General features: G+C 42.1%; 1 protein-coding gene across 2 annotated transcripts in view; it reads right to left on the bottom strand.

Moving 5' to 3' along the window:
* The window catches only part of LOC141103574 (protein FAM163A-like), a 120,540-nt gene extending 103,777 nt beyond the window's left edge, over positions 1 to 16,763 (bottom strand). Inside the window, exon 1 of one of the 2 annotated variants that reach the window (XM_073593316.1) lies at positions 16,385 to 16,763. The gene's annotated coding sequence lies outside the window, so the exon portion shown is untranslated. The remainder of the gene's footprint in view (positions 1 to 16,384) is intronic. The other variant, XM_073593315.1, reaches the window with a different exon arrangement.
* Positions 16,764 to 17,975: the final 1,212 nt, after the last annotated feature.

Here is a 17,975-nt window from a genome sequence, read left to right as displayed (position 1 = left end):
AGAAAGGTCGTTCAGTAAACTGGCGCTGATAAGAAATTATTTGAGAACCATGGTAACCCATGAAAGACTGGTTGTCGAGAGCAGTGTTCTCAAGATGATACAGCATGACGAGTTAGTTAAAGATTTTGCAGATGCTAACGAAGAAAGATTTTTTGGTAAATATTGTAGTGTGATGCATAACTGTGATGTATGACTTGCCAGTTCCAATTACCTGTGTAATGTGTATTCATACGGTCAATAAAATTGAGAAAACAAATCAGACAAGTGTCTTCTTCGGAACCTAACATATTTTTTTTAGAACAAATGCATTTATTATTCATTACAGTTCACTTTTTTATTTGTCATATAATTTAATTTCTATGTTGAGGGTCCCCCAAACTTGAATTTTCCTGGGTCCCCCAAGGTCTAAATCACTGGAGCACCAGGCTGAGGAGGGGGTGGGAGTGGCTGGCTCAGGCTCTCAGTGGCTCCCCTGCCTAAACCTTATGAACAATACTGTATGTCACATGGTATTTGCACAACGGTTTATCAATCACAACATTTCAGCAAAAAAAACCCTTAAGTTAATTTTAGGGTGCACAAAGGCAATATATTATCCAATATTTCGGTAAAATACAAAAGTTGGGGTTGCGCCAGATAAATAGATACCCAACATGTCAAGCTTTAAATTTGCGTGCACCTGCAAAATTGCAACAAACTTCAGTACCTTATATTTTCCACAGGTGATGTGTTAAAAGCTCAAAAAGGTCAGTACTTTAGAGTTAACTGTGAATAATGGGTCTAGAATTATTGCTATCACTCTGGCATCTGTGACAATATGTAACATATGTAGCGCAAGAGACTTTTGGTATGTAGGTGTCCCAATGGGTATGTATGTACTTGTGTGTACACATACATTGGGGAAGGGCAAGCTCAAGTTTTTGTGCTTGCGTGAAACTATTTTTTTTTACACTTTTTTACTAAAGCCTTATTTATATAATCTAGAGGACAAAAAGTACCTTATGTGTTATAAACCCTTTCGGACAAGTTATCTCTAATGAGACATCAAGGGTTTTAGACCCCCGATGGCTCATCTGCCTTCCACTGAAGCTAATGAAGTACAGATCAAGGAAACCATAAGTGTCACTTCTGGGTTCTTGGCACCTAGCAACAACCGCCATATGCGTTCCAGGCTTAATCTACTCCCTCAGTTCTTTAGTTCTCCCATATAGAGGAGTGTATTTCTCCCATGGTTCAGAGAAGCAGGATCTCCCATTCTATGGATAGCGTAAGGACCCCTGATAATGGGGTACTTTGTCACAGTAAGTGGGCTTAAGCACCATATAGCCATATGTTGTGACCAAATCCCCATATTTTTTGAAAATGATCAGGTCTTTTAAATAGCCTTGCAGGAGTTAAATGTCATTTTTTGCATGTGTGTGCTGTAATATTTTGTTCCAGGCTTAAAGGTGGGACAGTGGAGCCCTGGAAGTATGACAGGGGGAGTTCACAGTTTTGGGGTTCACAGAAAGTGATCAGGTGACTGTACAGCTGATGATGAGTTTGTGGGGTCTGCACATACTCCTGGCAGCTGTAGCCACCAGGAGTGCGTGTAAAACCCACCCCGCTGCATCCTACATGCGACATATACTGGTGACAGTAAAAGGGTTAATCTACTCATATGACTGACAAAGTTCTGACGTTATAGCTGAACTCTAGGGAAATAACAAAACTAATTTTGTAGTGGGGCTCTCTCGGCACTGCAAAGGTCAAATGCTCCTTTTGTCTAGTCTAGGGTATTGAAAAAAGTACTTTACTTGCCTTATTCCTTGATCTCACAGGCCTCTTCCTCTTAGTGTGGCCAGACCCCCAAAGCTGTTTTCTTTGGACTGGTCATAGCTCTGAAGGGAGCCTGCTGGAGTGAGGAGTAAGGTAAGTATTTATTCCTTAACCACTTAAGCCCTGGACCATTTGGCTGCCCAAAGACCAGAGCACTTTTTGCGATTAGGCACTGCATCGCTTTAACTGACAATTGCGCGGTCGTGCGACGTGGCTCCCAAACAAATTTGATGTCCTTTTTTCCCCACAAATAGAGCTTTCTTTTGGTGGTATTTGATCACCTCTGCGGTTTTAATTTTTTGCGCTATAAACAAAAAAATAGCGACAATTTTGAAAAAAATGCATTATTTCTTACTCTTTTTGCTATAATAAATATCCCCAAAAAAATATATAAAAAAACATTTTTTTTCCCTCAGTTTAGGCCGATACATATTCTTCTACATACTTTTGGTAAAAAAATAACAATCACAATAAGCGTTTATTGACTGGTTTACGCAAAAGTTATAGCATCTACAAAATAGGGGCTAGCTTTATGGCATTTTTATTAATATTTTATTTTTTTACTGGTAATGGCGGCGATCAACGATTTTTATCGTGACTGCGACATTATGGCGGACAGATTGGACACTTTTGGCGTGATTTTGGGACCATTCACATTTACACAGCGATCAGTGCAATTAAAAATGCATTGATTACTGTGTAAATGTGACTGGCAGTGAAGGGGTTAACCACTAGGTGGCGCTGTAGGGGTTAAGTGTGTCCTAAGAAGTGATTCTAACTGTGGGGGGGGGGGGGTTATGTGTGACACGACACTGATCACCGCTCCCGATTACAGGGAGCTGTGATCAGTGTCCTGTCTCTAGGCAGAACGGGGAAATGCTGATGTAAAGTTCTTCCTCTCCGTGAGATGATCGTGGGGACCTGCGTTCATACTCACGGAGGTTGCGGCGGCAACGTACAGGTACGTTAATCTGCCTGTACGTGCCCTTTTGCCGATGTATATCGGCTTGCCGGTCGGCAAGCGGTTAATCATACCTCCAACCTTTTGAGATGGGAATGAGGGACACCTATTAGCAAAAGTATGTAGTCATAGGGCACACCCCCTGCCACACCCCCTTAAAAGAGAATTATACAAAAAAAAAATCTTTAAAACCACAAGTACTTTTATTTTTACCACCACCATTCTTTTTTACTGGCTTTTGAAATTTACAAAGGCAGCAATTTAGAAACGGGATGAAAGTTTTAGCACTTGAAAACACTTTTTGAAAGTTAAAACGTGCACTTTATATACAACTATATAGATCAGACCAAAATGAGGGACAAATGAGGGGGAAAGAGGGACTTTTTTTTTCCAAATCAAGGACAGTCCCTTGAAATCAGAGACAGTTGGGAGTTATGCATAATCCTTTACCCCTACACTAAACGTCGGCAGAATGGCACGGGTGGGCAAAACGTACAGGTACGTCCCCTTTAAGGAGCAGCATTGTGAGCGCGCGCGCCCCGCCGCGTGCTCCGTGACTGTGACCGCGGGTCCCACGGACTCGATGTCCGCCGGGTGCCCGCGATCGTGTCACGGAGCAGAAGAACGGGGAGATGCCTTTCTAAACAAGGCATTTCCCCGTTCTGCCTAGCGATATGACAGAGATCACTGCTCCCTGTCATCGGGAGCAGTGATCGCTGTCATGTGTACAGTAGCCCATCCCCCCCACAGTTAGAATCACTCCCTAGGACACACTTAACCCCTTGATTGCCCCCTAGTGGTTAACCCCTTCCCTGCCCGTGTCATTTACACAGTAATCAGTGCATTTTTATAGCACTGATCGCTGTATAAATGACAACGGTCCCAGAATAGTGTCAAAAGTGTCCGATGTGTCTTCCATGTCGCAGCCCCGATAAAAATTGCAGATCAACACCATTACTAATAAAAAAAAATTATTATTAAAAATGCCTTAAAACTATCCCCTATTTTGTAGCCGCTATAACTTTTGCGCAAACCAATCAATATACGCTTATTACGATTTTTTTTTTACCAAAAATATGTAGAAGAATACATATCGGCCTAAACTGAGGAAAAAAAATAGTTTTTTTATATATTTTTTGGGGATATTTATTATAGCAAAAAGTAAAAAATATTGCGTTTTTTTCGAAACTGGCGCTTTTTTTTGTTTATAGCGCAAAAAATAAAAACCACAGAGGTGATAAAATGCCACCAAAAGAAAGCTCTATTTGTGGGGAAAAAAGGATGTCAATCTTGTTTGGGTGCAATGTCGCACGACTGCGCAATTGTCAGTCAAAGTGACGCAGTCGAAGTAAATCCTTCCGGGGCTGAAGCGATTAAGAGGGTGTGGCAGGGGGTGTGTGCTATACCTACATACTTTTGTTATATGTGTCCCTCGTTCCCATCTCTAAGTTGGGAGGTATGCTTTAGACATTAGTTATAGGTCTATAGTTAAAGAGGAAGTAAACCCTGATGGGTTTACTTCCTCTTTGTTTCCCTGCAAAGGTAAAGCATAATGGGCTACTATGCATTGCATAGTAGCCCATTATGTGTCACTTACTTGACACAGGAGCCTGCAATGTCACCGCTGTCCCCTCTGCTATGGAGCGTCCATCTTCTTTCCGGGTATCGTGGCTCCGGCGCTGTGATTGGCCGGAGCCGCGATAACGTCACTCCCATGCATGCACACGGCAGCCACCACTAACGGCATATCGCCGTTAGCAGCGGCATGCTCAGTGCGCCTGCGAGCGGTGTTTACGGGTGCCTGTCTTTTTGCAAATATCTCCTAAACCGTGTAGGTTTAGGAGATATTTCTTGGACCTACAGGTAAGCCTTAATCTAGGCTTACCTGTAGGTCAAAGTGGTCTGTAAGGGTTTACAACCACTTTAAAAAAGTGTGTGTAAAGGGCGCTATCTGGATAAAAAACGTTAAAATATAAAAAACTATAAATAGAGTGGGATCGGGTCACAGAGCATGCGCTTCGATCCTACCCAGGTGTGCTACAACAGCAAATGAATATTCGCTGTTGCAACACTAATCCTCCTACCGGCCAATTGGGTAGCGAATCTGATACCCATCCCCTGATTGACTGAAAGGACAGGTGCTCCTATTGGACTCCTAGGAGGAGGGAAGGAGACGAAGGAAACGAGGGGGAGAAGAACCGATGCATGGATGCCCAGTTTCTGCCGCTGCTCCTAGGATGCCTGATCCCCACCGCTGCGCTTTGGATGCCCGATCCCCACATCTGCTCCTCAGACGACCAGATAGGGTAAGTGCCAGTGGACCGACCGACAGACAGCAGTGGGGGGGGGGGGTTTGAGCTGCCGCGGGGGGGGGGGGGGGGGGGTTTGGTTGTTTTCCACCACCACCAAACAAAAACCCACCAGCTGCCACTGGTGGTATCGCTGTGATAGGGCGAAAGCAATAATTCTAGCACTAGACCTATTGTATCTCTAACCTGGTAGCCATTAAAATTTTTTAAAGCTTCGCCTATGGAGATTTTTAAGTACCGTTGTTTGTCACCATTCCACGAGTGTGCGCAATTTTCAATTGTAACATGTTTGGCATCTATTTACTTGACGTTACATCCACTTTCACAATATACAAAAAAAAATTGGGCTAACTTTACTGTTTTATTATTTTTTAATTAAAAAGGTGTATTTTTTTTAAAAAAATTGCGTTTGAAAGACCGATGCGCAAATACCGTGTGACATAAAATATTGCAATGACCGCCATTTTATTCTCCAGAGTCTTTGCTAAAAAAATATTTATAAGTTCTAAGTAATTTTCTACCAAAAAATACTGATTTTAACTTGTAAACAACAAGTGTCAAAAGTGGGCTTCTTAAGTGGCTAATCCATGCGCCCGCCCCTATTCTACATGCAAGGTGCCGGACACATGGATTTCAATAAGTTTTTTTTTTGAAGCACATGATTAGTGCTTCAAACGGATCCACGCTCCGTAAACACGGGTGCTTTTGCCCACATCTAACCCTAAATGCTCATCTACGGTGCTGCGCCAAAGAGGAAGAAGACAATGGGGTTGATTTACTAAGACTGGCGAGTGCAAAATCTGGTGCAGTTGTGCATAGAAACCAATCAGCTGCCAGGTTTTTTTTGTCGAAACTTAATTGAACAAGCTGAAGTTAGAAGCTGATTGGCTACCATGCACAGCTGTACCAGATTTTGTACTCTCCAGTTTTAGTAAATCAACCTCAACATGTCATGTGTTAGTGGCCCTCCGAAGAAATGGGGGGTAGGTGACTGTGAGGTAAGGGGGCTAGGCCTGGGGTCAGGCTTTATACTGAATCTAACCCCCAACTATAATGCCACACAAAAAATATGATTACTACTAATATACCAGAAAAAAAAAGAGAAAAGGTCACAGATGCTGAGACAATGGCAGAACTCAGTCCCTGAAACTTGTAAGAACCAAAAAGAACATTTTGCCCATGGAACTTTTGTGAGTTGCGCCAAATATAGTTGATAACAAAATGTTAAAAACAAACACAATTTATTTCATATTACAATTAAAATCAGACATATTAGACATTGTATATGTCATGATAAAAACAAGTCACAGTATACATATATTCCTGGTAGTTACATATATACTGTACAAAGTTGCAAGGGCACTTGAATGGGTGCACTTTTTTGAACTGTAATACTACTAATATATCATCATGTCAATAAACCTGCCAATAAAACTGCTGATATTCCATTGAAATTTTCAGTTAACCATGTTCATAATTTTGTGAACAAAAAAAAAAGAAAAGAAAAAAGCACAGAGAATATTGCACCTAAAACTAATAGTCTGGATGTGCTTTTACTGTCATTTCTGATTTGCAATGACAATACCACGTGGCAATATAAAAAAGGCAAGGCATGTGTCAGTATAGCAAAAATCAAAGTAAATGCTATAATGGGATATAAAATGCTAACTGAAAAGTATGTGTCCTCTACCTTTAACATTTATGCAATTAAGAAAATATTTGAAGGGTTCCAATGGAAAAAGCAAGTATTCTGTTACTCTATGAAAACAGCAAGGTGACAGAATGATGGATGGCGTCACCTCTGCGCTCAGTCGTATTGATTTTCCGCCATACCTTAATTTATAGATCTCTTTTTATTTATGTGGTTTCAGCCTTGAACAGCAATATGATGATACGTTTAGCACATGTTCCTATATGTGATGTTTACAAACAGGGCTACCGTGCTCTGTAAACAATGACAGAATTGGCAACAAGGCACAAGCCAGTGAGTAGACCCATCTGCTCTTCTTAAAAATCAGGATGGACAGGTTTGATTTCTAGAGAGTGCAAAATCTGGTGCAGCTGTGCATGGTAGCCAATCAGCTTCAAACTTCAGCTTGTTCAATTAAGCTTTGACAAAAAAAAAAAAAAAAAAACTGGAAGCTGATTGGTTTCTTTGCAGAGCTGCACCAGATTTTGCATTATTCAGTTTTAGTAAATAACCACAGTGTTTGCCTCCTTCACTGCTACACACACTTGCATGGTCACACACATACTACATTATTTTTTTTTATGTCACTCATTTATTCACATCTGAAGTCCATTCAAAAATTAAAACATTTAAAGTGTTACTAAACCTACAACAGTAAAATCAATCTGTTTATGCAGTAAAGCATGCTTGTGATCATCACTGCAGAACCTAAGGGGTTAATTCTCCGCATTGTGTAAAAAGGCTGTTTGATCCTGTCTTATCTGATCCTCCCCTTCCACTGTCTCCAAACCATCTCCTGATAGTAAAGCGCCTTTGGAGTCACTCTGCACATGCTCAGTTTAGTGTGTTTTGCTAGAGAGTTTTTTTTATTCCCTGGGAGGGTGCTTGTGATCAGCACAGGGCCAATCAGCACTGTCCAGACAGAGGGTCAGGGGTCCTGCAGCCTCATAGGACAGTCAGAGGAGAATGAAAAATCCTCCTACAAGCTTTAACCAGACACCAATAGAAGTCACAAGACTGCTATATACTGCTGATGAGAAAAAATATTTAGTAGTTTATGATTAATAAAATAATTGCATTTCCATGTTCTGTGTACTGTGGGAGACTAGATATAGTGAATGCAGGGTCCTGGGTTTAGTAAAACTTTAATGAACGCAGTTTTTTGGTTATTATAGAACATTAAAAAAGTCGTATTGAACCCAAAAGCATACATTTATTATATTGACAATTTTTAGATGTGGTGACTGCATTAGTTTTCTTTATTAGGCTTTGTTTCCTTTATTTTCACCTACTGATCCTACCAGTAATGCCCTGTACACACGATCGGACATTGATCGGACATTCCGACAACAAAATCCATCGGATTTTGGGCCAAACTTGTCTTGCATACACACGGTTGCACAAAGTCGCACAAAGTCGTCGGAAAATCCAATCTTGAACGCGGTGAGGTAAAACACGTACGTCGGGACTATAAACGGGGCAGTAGCCAATAGCTTTCGTCTCTTAATTTATCCTGAGCATGCGTGGCACTTTGTGCGTCGGATTTGTGTACACACGATCGGAATTTAAATGATCGGATTTTGTTGTCGGAAAATTTTATATCCTGCTCTCAAACTTTGTGTGTCGGAAATTCCGACGGAAAAAGTCCGATGGAGCCCACACACGATTGGATCGTGTGTACAGGGCATTGGTCTGCTGTTTTTCAACAGAATAAGCTGTCCTGCAGATGCAGCATTTAAGGGCTTAAGACAAACCATTTACTACTGACAGGGGAGCTTACAATGGTCGACTTTTATTTCTTTATGTAAAATTGTTATCCTAAAGGGATCAAAAAACTGTTTTCTGTAACTGCTTATAAAGACCCCATTCAGATCTGGTGTAGCAGGAATGCTAGTTCCCGCTCCTGATTTTTTTTAAGCATGATATATACATGTTTCCACATCATGCATAGGGCAGCCCATTCACTTCAATGGGCTGCCCTATGCAAGTTTTTAGGCAAAATTAAGCTCCAGTTCCTTTCTGTGTGATGAGCTTCATGCAATTTTAAAAGGTGTGTTTTGTTAAGGTTTCCACGCAGCAAAATCGCACTGTGGTTGGTGTTTTAATGGCAGCCAAATGCATGTTGCATGTTTTACTGCGATTTGGAATCATGGGCAGAATCGCTGAAATTCTGCCAGTTATTCCAAGTGTGAAATGTTAGCTGGAGTTTGGCTTCAATTTGTTAGCATATCTAAATCTGCTAGGACATCCTAACCCCCCCTCCCCCCCAATCCCCCTAGATTAACAATGCTACCATACAAATGTTCCTACCTGGCTAGGTCACTATGTGAAAACAGAAGGAAAAAGGCCAAACAAAACAAAACAGCAGCCACCACATCTAATGACTGATTTTACATTTTGGTTTTGGGTTTAAAGACATTTTTAATGCAGGCTCTTCTATAGTGGACATGTGCTGACAGTGCACATGCAGATTGAAGGAGAGAACAGAGTGAGCAAAGGGATGTCCTCATAAATCCGCTGCTGTTCCTTCATTGTCCAATCATAGGCTGGGCATGTTTTTGACCAAGCTGTTCTGCTTAGATTTAGTTGTTTTGTGTGGCTGGGGTGCCTGATAAGAAAACTGTCTGCACAGAATAACAAATCCTTCAGTTCCCACATATAAAGATTCTAGTGGTTCTAAACTCAAAAGCTTTTTTTTTACTTGAATGCATTCTTTGCATTAGAGAAAAAGGCCCCACTACTTGTTCTACCCACCCCCATTCCTAAACACTTACCTGACTACCATCACTACTTCAGCATGATCACGGCTGCAGTGTTGCTCCCCTCACTTGTCGCTTTCACAGGAGACCGTGAGGGCAGCAGGAGCCATAGGTTCCTGCTGCTGTCAGTCAAAGCCCTGCGAGGTGGTAGCAGAAGCGTGGCTTGCTGGAGCTGTGTGTGACATGCACAGCCTGGCTCAGGAGCACACGCACATAGGTGCCTCCTTAGCATTGCAAGGAGGCACCTGGAGGAGGGAGAAGCGGACAGCAGAGAGGGGGGGTGGGGGACTTCTGGAAGAGGGGGAAGGTGACCATTCCTTGCAAAATGTTTGCACAGAGCAGATAAGTATGACCTTTTTTTAAAAATTTTAACAAATAAAAAAAGTCTTTAGCATCACTTAAACTATGTATTTAACATCTTTCCGGGAGTTTAGCCTTAATGCATTTAGCAAGCAGGAGAAAGATAATCCTGACTCCTCAGACGGAGGATAAAGCTGTAGAACCATCAAGATTAGCAATACATGTAAAACATGATTTTTCCTGCATTAGGATTCATTACCAGATGCATTGTCATTTATTCTTTGTGACTAGATCATAGTGTTTCACTGCTATGCTGCATACACACGATAGGACTTTCCGCCAACAAAACTTGTCTTGCACACACACGGTCACACAGATGTTGGCCAACAATTACGAACGTGGGAACGCGGTGACGTACAAGACGTACGATGAGCCAAGAAAAAGGAAGTTCAATAGCCAGTGTGGCTCCTTCTGCTTGATTCCGAGCATGCGTGAACTTTTGTGCGATGGACTTGTGTACACACAGACTTTCCGACAACAAAGTTTTGTTGGCGGTAAATTTGAGAAGCTGCTATCAAACATTTGTTGGCGGAAAGTCCGACAGCAAATGTTCGATGGAGCATAAACATGGTCGGACTTTCCGACAACAAGCTCACACCCAACATTTCCCATTGGAAAATCCGACCGTGTATACGAGGCATTAGATACACATCACAGTGTACCAACACCCCATTTAAAATTTCAAGAACACACAGGGACCATTGTTGGGGACTTTTTAGGTACATATTACAACTTCATTTTTAGATTAAAACATCCCTTTATTCATATATGAACATAAAATCGATATCATAAAAACAAGCGGAATACAGCTGATTGTTAAGGGCTGATTACACTCTACACCTCACAGTCCTATCTCATGTTGTAAAATCATTCAAACACCTCTATATGTGGGTTTGTTATTGTTTACTAAGCTCTGCCAAGGAGCAGGCACTTCTCAACGCGTTTCGCAAACCAACATCCGCTTCTTCAGAAAAACATATGCAGAATGGTGTATATCTATAACAGCTCTCCAATTACTCTATAATCATCCTCAGATAAGTAAAACAGAAGTATGTTGAATTGTGCATTACCACAACATCTGACGTAGAGACCATGGGGAGGAAATAAAGAACCACCACCAAGAATGTTTATTGTCAAAGTACCTTAGAGAAATTAGAGATCTCATTGAGCAAAAGAATCCTTGTGGATAACCTTACCATTTAAGTTGTTTCTGGGTGTCACAGAACTGAGCCCCACGTAAGCAATCCAAGAGCTCTTAATCCTGGAATACCATTATATACTATTGTTTATGTATGCCCACTCACCCCCTCTCTATTGGGCATTGCTGCCAAAACAGAGAGATGCAAAGAATCCACAAACTGTTCCCCCCTAGATCTCAGATCGTCCTCACAGTTCCCTTCCAAAGGCCGCTGCAGCCCAAAGTCCAATGGACATCAAATATAAACTACATATAGGTTTTATAAACCCACTCACATTTCACTACAGAGCAATAGTAAAAAGTCCTGATTTATTTTAGGCTCCATGCACACTGGGCTTAAAAAATGCCAGTTCCCTTGGCAGAAAAAAACTCTCATATAGAGTGTTTTTTGTACAAAGTTTAGGCGAGTTTAGGAGAGTTTAGCATTTTTTTCTGCCAGAAAGCTCCATTCAGAAAGGCAAACCAGAAGGTTTTTTTTTCCTGCCTCTAAAGTTTGAGCTTCAAATATGCCTCTTATCGCCCTAATGTGTATGGACACATAGGATATCCCAACCACGACACTACCTGCTTGGAGTTTGCATGTTCTCCCTGTGTCTGCGTGGGTTTCCTCCGGGTACTCCGGTTTCCTCCCACACTCCAAAGACATGCTGGTAGGTTAATTAGATCCTGTCTAAATTGTCCCTAGTATGTATGAATGTGAGTTAGGAACCTTAGATTGTAAGCTCCTTGAGGGTAGGGACTGATGTGAATGTACAATGTATATGTAAAGCGCTGCGTAAATTGACGGCGCTATATAAGTACCTGAAATAAATAATAAATAGGATATCATCGAGCTTCTTCTACAGGCAGAACACAAAATTACTGTAGAAGCAGCGATTTTTAAGCCAGCGTTCATGGGGCCTTAAATATGACAATGCAATTGCCACTGCATCAGCCAAGTGAATGGGATCCTTTTACCATCACATTAAAAAAAAAATGTAACCCATCACAAGCTGTCACAATGCCTGAATAATGGTGAGCATAAACCTTTACACACCAATCGTCCCAATGTTAAACATGCTGCATCTGATAACAGCTCTGACCCCACCTATTAGCTACCTACAGTGACACAAATATACAAAAATGTAACATATGACAAAATGTTTAAAAACATTCTATTTCCAAAGTAATCTCAACAAGCCCTGGAACATGATTTCATTAGTTTCCAACACACACCATGGAAACAAAATTTTGCACATAATGGTGCCAAACTTGATTACCATACCCAGTCAACCCATTTCCTCCAATTATTAGATTTCAAAATACTTTCATAAGTATTGCAATATTTTATGAGATACTTTGTGTGAAATGGACAAACAGAAATCCTTTCAAGTACTCATTTTAATAAGACAATCTGGTCTTATCACTAGGTAAGCCATGTTCAGAAGGACATATAAATTCTATAGTGGAATATCTCAGCCAAGGAATGTACACCTCAAGGGCAGCTTTTATGGGGGCCTTCTGATAGTTAAAAAGGTACATTTATTATTTGTTATTAAATTTATTATTTTAGAAAACTTAAAACAAGTTTTTTTTTTAACATATGGTATTGTGTGTAAAACATATAAACAAATAAAAGTAGTACTTGTAATAAGTGTACATGCGCCATGGGTAGGTATACAAAAGTGAGATTCACCAGGGTGTAACTGGTAAACAGAGATGAGAAGATTTGACTATCTATAAAATGTGTAAATCTGATCATTTCTATTGGTGGAGTCTTGTGGCCCATACAAGGTTAGATTTTTGTTTGAACGTTTATAGAAAAGTCGTTTATCAGAACAAGCTTCCTTTCTATCATTGAGGGCTGGTTCATACTGGAACGTGTTTGCTTCTGTGTGGTCCTATGTGGTCCAGTTTTGACAGCCCATTTATTTCAATGGGCTGTGAAATGTATTGGAATGTGGAAAAAGGAGTGCAAGAACTACCTTTTCAGATCGCATCACACCAAACCACATGGTAATGCGCTGCATTTTTGATATGAGTTTTGGGTGCCATTAACAATTAACTGGCACATGGGTGTATCTCACATCCCTGATGAAGGGGTCCTATGCGACTCCGAAACATTGCACTACCTGTTCTGTGATGTGATCATGCTTCAATAAAAAAATGTTTGGATGCTACTTGACAATCAATGATGTGCTGGCAAATATCCTCATTGAATCTTACAAGGGCAGCACGTTCATGTGCGGTGTGGGAATCGCGCATGGAATGCGCCTTTTTGCACCATGTTCCAGTGTGAACTGACCCTGAGTCAACTCATTTTGTTCAAAAGCCCTTGAAATGATGTCCAGACCTGCTATTAGAATGGTATCCCAGATGTGTTTAAAGTGGAACTTTAGTCAGAAAATTAAATCCTGCTAGATCACTTCAGACTGGCCCCTTTTACCAGTATAGCTATGTAAAACATTAAAAATAAGTGCCTATGCTGTGTAAAACCCAATAATACACTGTCTCAACCTACTCTGCACATGCTCAGTTGCTCTCCATTTTTAGGCAACTTTAGGCACTGCCGAGTTTATAGAGGCCAATCTGCTGACAGCCTTGAATCGGAATTAAACCCTCCTATCCTTTACAGCCAAGGAAGCTGCTTCTGTTTGATCTGCAACTGCCATGGTGCTGCACATGTGATTATTTATGACACCAGCCATTGGATGGTTTGAAAGTTTGGTTGAGGATTGAAGCAAATGTGACAGTTGCAATCCTGGCATTCCAGGAATGTAACTGTTTTTTGAATCCGTTAAATTGATGGGTTTAGTTCCTCTTTATAATTTACTGCTGTTCAGGGGCTCTGGGCTTTAACAGAATGGAAGCCTCCGACAAGAAGTAACAGGAGTAATGCTGGAGGCAATTTACAGTATGTACTAATTTTGGTAGCACAATTATTAATGTGGAATGTATGATCCTTGCTAAAGAACATTATTTTTCTATCAAGTTGCTATGGGTAAAGTTCCGCTTTAAATATGTATGTTTTTTCCTACAACAGAAAACACATTCACAGTTAGAATTTTGTCTGTTCAAGAACAATTTTCCATCCTACTCCTTCAAATTTTCTCATCACTGTGGCTGAAAACTGAATCTCACTAACCATTAGAAAATGAAATGCACCTTCAAAAAATGAAATATTTTGACCAAAATTCTACTGGTGCGAGGCCAGCTTAACAATCAAACACATTGGCACAAAAGAATTGCGAACATCACATATCACCCGGAAAGCCTAATTTCCCTTAATCCACCAAAAATGGTAAAGAATATTTCTAATCTCGGTAAATAAACATTGCTTGCTATACAAAGGCACATACTAGGATAAACTTGAGAAGCAGTGTTCTCTACTGTATACATTATATACCAAGCATAATATGTTATGATGAAAATCAGTGAATGATTTGGATGGGACAGATGGCATGTGTACAAGAGAGAGTTGAAGAAGAAGCAGCCAGTACAAGGACATGTGAGATCCAATGATTCTTCATCTTCTCTCTCCAGCCTCTCTGCTCCTGTGTAGTAAGGCTCAGTAGAGCCTGGGACCTAATGATACCTTATCTTCTTTCTCCAGCCTCTCTGCTCCTGTGTAGTAAGGCTCAGTAGAGCCTGGGACCTCATGATAACTCATCTTCTATCTCCAGCCTCTCTGCTCCTGTGTAGTAAGGCTCAGTTGAGCCTGGGATCTCATGATACTTCATCATATAACTCCAACCTCTCTGCTCCTGTGTAGTAGGGCTTTGTAGAGCCTGGGATCTCATGATACTTCATGTTCTATTTCTAACCTCTCTGTTCCTATGTAGTAAGGCCCCGTAGAGCCTGTGAGCTCATGATACGTCATCTTATATCTCTAGCCTCTCTGTTCCTGTGTAGTAGGGCTGTGTAGATCCTGGGATCTCATGATGTTTCATCTTCTATTTCCAGCCCCTCTGTTCCTGTGTAGTAAGGCTCAGTAGAGCCTGTGATCACATGATACTTCATCTTCTCTCTCCAGACTCTCTGTTCCTGTGTAATAAAGCTTAGTAGAGCCTGGGATCTCATGATATTTCATCTACTCTCTTCAGCCTCTCTGTTCCTGTGTAATAAAGCTTAGTAGAGCCTTGGATCTCATGATACTTCATCTTTTCTCTCCAGCCTCTCTGCTCCTGTGTAATAAGGCTCAGTAGAGCCTGGCATCTCATGATACTTCATCTTCTCTCTCTAGCCTCTCTGCTCCTGTGTAATAAGGCTCAGTAGAGCCTGGGATCTCATGATACTTCATCTTTTCTCTCCAGCCTCTCTGCTCCTGTGTAATAAGGCTCAGTAGAGCCTGGGATCTCATGATACTTCATATTTTCTCTCCAGCCTCTCTGCTCCTGTGTAATAAGGCTCAGTATAGCCTGGGATCTCATGATACTTCATCTTCTCTCTCCAGCCTCTCTGCTCCTGTGTAATAAGGCTCAGTAGAGCCTGGCATCTCATGATACTTTATCTTCTCTCTCCAGCCTCTCTGCTCCTGTGTAATAAGGCTTAGTATAGCCTGGGATCTCATGATACTTCATCTTTTCTCTCCAGCCTCTCTGCTCCTGTGTAATAAGGGTCAGTAGGGCCTGGGATCTCATGATACTTCATCTTCTCTCTCCAGCCTCTCTGCTCCTGTGTAATAAGGCTCAGTAGAACCTGGGATCTCATGATACTTCATCTTCTCTCTCCAGCCTCTCTGCTCCTGTGTAATAAGGCTTAGTGGAGCCTGGGATATCATGATACTTCTCTCTCCAGCCTCTCTGCTCCTGTGTAATAAGGCTTAGTAGATCCTGGGATCTTGTGTACTTCATCTTCTCTCTCCAGCCTCTCTGCTCCTGTGTAGTAAGGCTCAGTAGACTGATCCCACTAACACAGCCATGCTGCACCATTATGTAAATAGGAGCATCCTTCCTCTATCCTGCACAGATGGATTCCTCACACCTGAACACACAGCAGCTAGATGATTCCTTGGTTTCTCCTATACAATATACTAGTGTTGCTTATCCAGGGTGTATGAGGAATGTATCTATCCTTCCTGACAGCACACATCCAACAGAACAAACAGCATAGGGGAGGGGGGCAGGGACTGCATAACATGACACTTGTAACAAATCCAGCAAGGGCTGCTAAATAAATGAGGTCAAATGCACATTATAATGGCCATTGATACCATAATTTCACCAAACAGCTAAGGTGATCAAGTGACAACAGCAAATGCATATGGCAGAACAGAAAATTCAGCACGAAATGGCATGCAAGCCAACTTACTCCTGATCCTCCTGGTTGGTAAGGCAGCTGTGTGGATGGAGGTGGGTGTAGAGCTGCTGCTGTCCGGTCACAGGGGAGGTGAGTGCATCCTTCTCTCCCAGCTGCTGCTACATAAGACAGACAACATGGGTATGTGATATTGCTGCCTCCACCCCTCCCCCAACCCTACCACTTGTCCAATGAAGGGAAATCCTATTGGAAACATGGGGAGATCTGCCCCTTCCTCTGAGCAAAGAGCTCCATCACCCTATCACAGACACAAACAAACAGGATAATCATTCATAAAGACAATGCCAGCCCTTCACATGTGCACAGAGGAGACAGACGCACAGCCTTCCTCCTCTCTATACTTCCCAGGGCAGTCACCTCCGTCCGCTCTGCTGTCCATGGTGCTGAAATCACACACTCTGCTCGGCTGCTGAGAGCTAAAGTCTGCAGAGCAAAGACAATTGCTGAAATCCCCATAACAACTAATCACCTCTAATGATAGCACTACAAGAAATGCACAGGTAACATGTATACAGGAATATACAAAATATATACTCTATATTAGGGGTGTCCAAACTTTTCTCAAAGAGGGCCAGATTTAATCCATGAGGGCTGACCATTTTGCCTGACATTCTTTGAACCATTAAAACTTGGTCTATGTGTGTTCGTTCGAGCACTAATACACTGCCCAACAAGAATTCTCTTGCCTTTGCGGCTGTGCGTGAGTAAAGAGATGAGCTCAGGCGTGTTATTTGGATATACTGTATTTATTGGCGTATAACACGCACCTTCACTTTAAGAGGGAAGTTTCAAGAAAAAACCTTAAAATTTTAAACAAAGAACTGTGAAGCAAATCTGCAGCCCCACCATTGCCATGAATGCAGCCCCACCATTGCCATGAATGCAGCACCCCCATTGCCATCAGTGCAGCACCCCCATTGCCATGAATGCAGCACCCCCATTGCCAGGAATGTAGCCTCACCATTGCCATGAATGCAGCATCCACCATTGCCACGAATGCAGCACCCCCATTGCCATGAGTGCCATGAATGCAGCACCCCCATTGCCATGAATGCAGAACCCCCATTGCCAGGAATGCAGCACCCACCATTGCCAGGAATGCAGCACCCACCATTGCCAGGAATGCAGCACCCACCATTGCCATGAATGCAGCACCCCCATTGCCATGAATACAGCACCCCCATTGCCACGAATTCAGCACCCCCTTGCCATAAATTCAGCACTCCCATTGCCATGAATGCAGCACTCCCATTGCCAGGAATATGCAGCACCCACCATTGCCAGGAATGCAGCCTCACCATTGCCATGAATGCAGCACCCACCATTGCCATGAATGCAGCACCCCCATTTCCATCAGTGCAGCACCCCCATTGCTATGGGTGCCATGAATGCAGCACCCCCATTGCCATGAATGCAGAACCCCCATTGCCAGGAATGCATCACCCACCATTGCCAGGAATGCAGCACCCACCATTGCCATGAATGCTGCACCCTCATTGCCATGAATGCAACACCCCCATTGCCAGGAATGCAGCACCCACCATTGCCATGAATGCAGCACCCCCATTACCAGGAATGCAGC

The sequence above is a fragment of the Aquarana catesbeiana genome, linkage group LG07 (genome assembly GCF_042186555.1).
Source record: "Aquarana catesbeiana isolate 2022-GZ linkage group LG07, ASM4218655v1, whole genome shotgun sequence".
NCBI classification, from domain to species: Eukaryota; Metazoa; Chordata; class Amphibia; order Anura; family Ranidae; genus Aquarana; species Aquarana catesbeiana.
Note: the sequence above shows the minus strand (reverse complement) of the source record. Positions and strands in the feature narration are given on the sequence as shown.